General features: G+C 48.9%; 1 pseudogene; it reads left to right on the top strand.

Moving 5' to 3' along the window:
- The first annotated feature begins 204 nt into the window (after positions 1-204).
- Positions 205-4,824, top strand: LOC138775116 (fibrillin-2-like; annotated as a pseudogene).
- The last annotated feature ends 2,205 nt before the right edge of the window (positions 4,825-7,029 follow it).

Raw genomic sequence — 7,029 nt, 5'->3', positions numbered from 1 at the left:
AAAGTGAAACCTAGCGCATCTGTGGGAGGAAAATTTATGATAAGATACGGTTTTATTTTCAGGAAAACCGGGTATCTATTAACCCCTTATGGATTCTTTCCCCCCTCATTCTGGGAGAGGTATAGAAAGACTTGCTGAGTGTTAGTGGGAGGGAATATAAGTGAGATGGTCGGTGACTGACGGCGCACATTCCTTGTGTTGCAGCCACTGTGTGTCCGGCCTGGCGTTTACCAGAGGTCAGTACGTATCCCAAGAGGAGGAGGGCGAGGAGAACGTTCTGTCCCCCGAAACGTGTTATGAATGTAAAATAAATGGCTCTCCAAAGAAGCCTGGAAGAGCCAAGAGAAGCTGGAGTTGCCACGGATTCTGTATCGGTTAAGAACCACCGTTATTGCTATCACGTTTCAGGTTATTGGTATCGGTATCCTAGCTGGTGCCGCCCTGGGCGCTCCGACTCAACCCACCGCATCAATTACACGTGGATCTCGCCTCGTAATATCACACACGTTACATGTGGATCTCACCCTGTAATATAACACGAGATCCACGTGTAACGTGTGTGATATTACAGGGCGAGATCCACGTGTAGCGTGTGTGATATTACACCACTTACACGTGGATCTCGCCCTGTAATATCACACCACTTACACGTGGATCTCGCCCTGTAATATCACACCACTTACACGTGGATCTCGCCCAGTAATATCACACCACTTACACGTGGATCTCGCCCTGTAATATCACACACGGTACACGTGGATCTCGCCCTGTAATATCACACCACTTACACGTGGATCTCGCCCTGTAATATCACACCACTTACACGTGGATCTCGCACTGTAATATTACACCACTTACACGTGGATCTCGCCCTGTAATATCACACACGGTACACGTGGATCTCGTCCTGTAATATCACACCACTTACACGTGGATCTCGCCCTGTAATATCACACCACTTACACGTGAATCTCGCCCTGTAATATCACACCACTTACACGTGGATCTCGCACTGTAATATCACACCACTTACACGTGGATCTCGCCCTGTAATATCACACCACTTACACGTGGATCTCGCCCTGTAATATTACACCACTTACACGTGGATCTCGCACTGTAATATCACACCACTTACACGTGGATCTCGCCCTGTAATATCACACCACTTACACGTGGATCTCGCCCTGTAATATTACACCACTTACACGTGGATCTCGCACTGTAATATCACACCACTTACACGTGGATCTCGCCCTGTAATATCACACCACTTACACGTGGATCTCGCCCTGTAATATCACACCACTTACACGTGGATCTCGCCCTGTAATATCACACCACTTACACGTGGATCTCGCCCTGTAATATCACACGACTTACACGTGGATCTCGCCCTGTAATATCACACACGGTACACGTGGATCTCGCCCTGTAATATCACACGACTTACACGTGGATCTCGCCCTGTAATATCACACGACTTACACGTGGATCTCGTCCTGTAATATCACACACGTTACACGTGGATCTCGCCCTGTAATATCACACGACTTACACGTGGATCTCGTCCTGTAGTATCACACCACTTACACGTGGATCTCGCCCTGTAATATCACACGTCATCATGACTGAAAATACCACGATGTGTGAACAGGTGGTAAGTGATGAGCATGTTCACCATTTCTCTACTGCACAACCAGTGATGGTCCATTCCCCATAGACGTCATTATAGCCGATCACTAACCTGAATATACTCCCATGTTTTCACTTAGAAATACGACGTTTTTCCACAACTTTTGCCTCTTCACCACAATTAGGCGTCCTGACCAATGGTGATTACGGCCACGACCTTTGGTAACTGTAAATTACACCCAGATTGTTGGCCTCACCTGGTCTCCATCCACTGTTTGTAGGGGGTCAGTTAGGGCCACATGTGCTGCCCCCCTAAAGATGATAGTATATGGAGTCATAGATGAGATGACAGGAGACCTGAAGATTGTCCACATGTTCTGAATAGTCCAGTCCTACAATCTCCCTAGTGCACAGTATTCCCGGAGGAGGAGGAGGAGGAGAGGTTTTACATATAATACATGAATCAATCTCCTATTCATTAGACTCAATCTCCCTGTATGATGATGATGTATGATCCCCTCATCTCTGATCAGCTCACAGTGGACATCTGGCTCAGATCCAGATCCTTCACATCCTTTGCTTTAGCAGAAGTTCCTCACCTATCGTTTTTTATGGCATGGTTGGGCACTTCACAGTCTACACAGTCCGTTATCCGAAAGAAACCCAGGGCTCAGGTTATGTTCCCACTACGTATAAACAATGGCCGTAGTTTGACATGAAAAATTGCATTGAAGTCTATGGACAGCGGACGGAAATAAAAGAGGCGGACGTTGTTTACTACATTGTGTGAAACAATGACTTCAGTGCAAATCTTTGTCTTCATAAAAAGTAGGTTGTGTGACCATGGCCTTAGCGGAGTCTTATGTTTTACAGAATGAAGATGTAAGTCTGAAGAGTTTGGACATGGAGGAGCCGCTGAAGATAATGTTCAACATCTTGGAATTAACAAGAAGAAGCACATACTGGAACTCGTACCGGCAATCCAGCCTCTCACTGGTCACGTACGTTACGTTATCTCCAATGGCAACAACACAGTCTTCCACATTAACCAGAAGGACGGACTCAGTTACCTTCACCTAGCTCAGAAGGACGTTCCTCCAGGACAGTACACACTGGACGTTACCAGCGTCCATCTCTACAAGAAAGGGACTTTACTCAACTGGAAGAACAACACGATGACAACTACCTCTCAGGAGAACTTGGCCAGACCCTCAGAATGAGACTACAAATAGACATCTCTTCACCTTAAGCACAAAGCCAACTCCATCCAGTTCTCTCCCGTCCAGCTGGTTATTTATCTGAGCATCTTCTCGTATTGGAAGCTTTAGGGTGCGTTCACACCTACAGGATCCGCAGCAGATTTGATACTGTGTTCAGTTATTTATATGAAATCAGGTGCGGATCTGGTAAGTGTGAACGTACCCTTAAGGAGTCACTGAACACTCTTATCGGACCACTTTCTCGTATTGCACCTGCACAATAACTCAGGACGTCTCATATAGAATGTTATTACCTCATCTATGGAGACATCAAGTATTCCATGGCCTGATACTGCCCTAAGGTCGGGCCCCAGAGCTACAGATTAACATTAAATATCAGATTTCTAATTTACTAAGTTAGAGGAGAAGTTCGGGCATTTTCAATATTTGTCAGGTGGGCGGGGCAGAGGAGAACATAGCAATGAAGTATTCCTCTCCCCGTGCCCGCCACGCGCCCTCTGACCGCCCCAGGACCCCCAACGGAAGGCATTTTCCCCCAAGTTGTGATGACGACTCGGAGGAAAATGCCAGTCCCAGCTGATGGAAGGCCCCATCAGCCAATCAGTGACTGCAACGGCGTCCCACCCCAGTCACTGACTGACTGAGCGGGCTGTGATGTCATCAGTGCCAGAGATGCCGGAACAGCGATCCAGCAATGGAGAGTCACAGGGAGAGGCGAGTCTGGATGGTTTATTACCCCCCCAAGATTGTAATATTGATTTGTATCATTGAATGTTATAGATAAAAAGGAGAAGACGCATGGATTGCATTGATCCTGGCAGATCAGGACATCATGGGGCACAAAGCTGGGATCAGGCAGTCTATGGGTAAATGCCAACGATGGCGTCTATAACCGACGACTCTCGAAGTAATGAAAACCCGACTCAGGGATCTGGAAAATAAGCGGAACCTGTTCATTGTGGATAAAATGCATCAGAAATCGGGCCGGGGCCTTGGAACCTCTGGGCGGCTTCTGCTGCCGCTTCTTGGCTCTGTTCACACTACATCAGGATTTCCATTCCTAAATGAACCTGGTGGATTTAGTGAGGTAAAGCGGATTGTCAGAATTCTGTCGGTTTCCTTGGGTGACGCTGCGGAGACTGGAGAGGTTGTGTAGTGTGCACAGAGGCGATGGACGCCAGGTCACCGGCCGCGCACCCTACGCTTACCGCTCATTCTGCCGATACTTCACTATTGTCCATCGCAGAAAGTTCTTGTCTATTTATTTGCTGCAGTAATCTATATAGGAGACATAGGGAGAATTCATTGAATCCAGCGCCTTTGTTGTTTTCTTCACCTACTTTGTCACATTTCAGCCATTTTGTTCTCTGGGTTTTACCTTGTGAAGCTGCAGATCAACTAATCGGCTATTTCAGCCATATTGAAGGGTGGGTGGAGGTTTTTTAGTCCAACCAAACTTTTTTTTTTTTTACACACCACACCCTGCACTGGGCTGTTTCCATGACAACTTTGTAACACATAGAGGGTAAGAGTCAGGGGCGGATTAACTTTACCATAGGCCCCGGGCTGTTCACCAAGCCTGGGCCCCCAACCCACTGTAACTATGGCAGCACTAGCCTGGGCCCCCAACCCACTGTAACTATGGCAGCACTAGCCTGAGCCCCCAACCCACTGTAACTATGGCAGCACTAGCCTGGGCCCCCAACCCACTGTAACTAAGGCAGCACTAGCCTGGGCCCCCAACCCACTGTAACTAGGGCAGCACTAGCCTGGGCCCCCAACCCACTGTAACTATGGCAGCACTAGCCTGGGCCCCCAACCCACTGTAACTATGGCAGCACTAGCCTGGGCCCCCCCCACCCCACTGTAACTATGGCAGCACTAGCCTGGCCCCCCCACCACACTGTAACTATGGCAGCACTAGCCTGGGCCCCCCACCCCACTGTAACTATGGCAGCACTAGCCTGGGCCCCCCCCCACCCCACTGTAACTATGGCAGCACTAGCCTGGGCCCCCCCATCCCACTGTAACTATGGCAGCACTAGCCTGGGCCCCCCCCCCACCCCACTGTAACTATGGCAGCACTAGGCCTGGGCCCCCCACCACACTGTAACTATGGCGGCATTAGCCTGGCCCCCCCAACCCACTGTAACTATGGCAGCACTAGCCTGGCGTCATAGTACAGGATAGATAATGTCAGGATTTGTGTGATTTGTGCAAAATTGCCATAAAAAAAACTGTGATTTTTGCAAATCATGGCGGAAGTGTAGCCAGGAGACAGTACACCACTGACAGTATAAGTCTTTTTGGGTGGTCATGCCCCCCCAGGAGCTCAGGGCCCCGGGCTGCCGCCCGAAACGCCCCTATTATAATCCTTTACTGGTCAGAGTAGGGGGTGAGATGGCCAAGGGGCCCCGACAACATAGGAGCATGGAGCCCCTTTACATATAGTATATTACATGCAGCCCCTTACATACATACACACTGGTGTATGAGCCGCGCAGAGGTAGTCGGCATACGAGCCGCGCAGAGGTAGTCTGTGTACGAGCCGCGCAGAGGTAGTCTGTGTACGAGCCGCGCAGAGGTAGACGGTGTACGAGCCGCGCAGAGGTAGCTGGTGTACGAGCCGCGCAGAGGTAGCTGGTGTACGAGCCGCGCAGAGGTAGTCGGTGTACGAGCCGCGCAGAGGTAGCTGGTGTACGAGCCGCGCAGAGGTAGTCGGTGTACGAGCCGCGCAGAGGTAGTCGGTGTACGAGCCGCGCAGAGGTAGTCGGTGTACGAGCCGCGCAGAGGTAGTCGGTGTACGAGCCGCGCAGAGGTAGTCGGTGTACGAGCCGCGCAGAGGTAGCCGGTGTACGAGCCGCGCAGAGGTAGTCGGTGTACGAGCCGCGCAGAGGTAGTCGGTGTACGAGCCGCGCAGAGGTAGTCGGTGTACGAGACGCGCAGAGGTAGTCGGTGTACGAGCCGCGCAGAGGTAGCTGGTGTACGAGCCGCGCAGAGGTAGCCGGTGTACGAGCCGCGCAGAGGTAGTCGGTGTACGAGCCGCGCAGAGGTAGTCGGTGTACGAGCCGCGCAGAGGTAGTCGGTGTACGAGCCGCGCAGAGGTAGTCGGTGTACGAGCCGCGCAGAGGTAGCCGGTGTACGAGCCGCGCAGAGGTAGTCGGTGTACGAGCCGCGTAGAGGTAGTCGGTGTATCGGTAAGTGGAGGCTCACATGGCGGGGTGGCCACTCAGCGCTGAGTGGCTGCTACAAGATGGTACAACGATAGGCGGGGGACCTCCACCATCCCTGGAAATATGGCTCCATCCTAAGGTTTCATGGAGTGTAATTCTCCGGATGTCTCTGTACAACATGGTGCTCGCGTATCTATTTACTGTAAGATGGATGGAGAGCGGAGCAGCAGACCCTGATTATTGTGGGACAATGGATGACAGTGGCCTCCCTCTAATCCTGAAGGAAACGGGAATAAAACGATAATGCAAGAGACCATTCTTCCCGTATAGAGTCCGTCATTTACATCGCTATAAACCAAAGATGATTTTATAAACAGTATTTAATAGCAACCAATCAGTGATGACGATTGCTGACAGGTGGAGTCCCGTCCATCTGCAACTGGGTGACATTGGTTTTTATACAATAAACGTATTTTGGGAGACGACCTGTGAGGGTTTTTGTGCATTTTGTTTTCATTGTCTTGTTTGTGTTATGCTAAATTATACTATAATATACTGCACAGTATTATACTACACTATAATATACCGCACAATATTATACTACACTATAATATACCGCACAGTATTATACTACACTATAATATACCGCACAGTATTATACTACACTATAATATACCGCACAATATTATACTACACTATAATATACCACACAGTATTATACTACACTATAATATACCGCACAGTATTATACTACACTATAATATACCGCACAATATTATACTACACTATAATATACCGCACAGTATTATACTACACTATAATATACCGCACAGTATTATACTACACTATAATATACCGCACAGTATTATACTACACTATAATATACCGCACAATATTATACTACACTATAATATACCGCACAATATTATACTACGCTATAATATACCGCACAGTATTATACTACACTATAATATACCGCACAGTATTATACTACACTATAA

This window comes from Dendropsophus ebraccatus, unplaced genomic scaffold (assembly GCF_027789765.1).
Source record: "Dendropsophus ebraccatus isolate aDenEbr1 unplaced genomic scaffold, aDenEbr1.pat pat_scaffold_1370_ctg1, whole genome shotgun sequence".
NCBI classification, from domain to species: Eukaryota; Metazoa; Chordata; class Amphibia; order Anura; family Hylidae; genus Dendropsophus; species Dendropsophus ebraccatus.
This window is presented reverse-complemented; position numbering and strand designations above follow the sequence as displayed.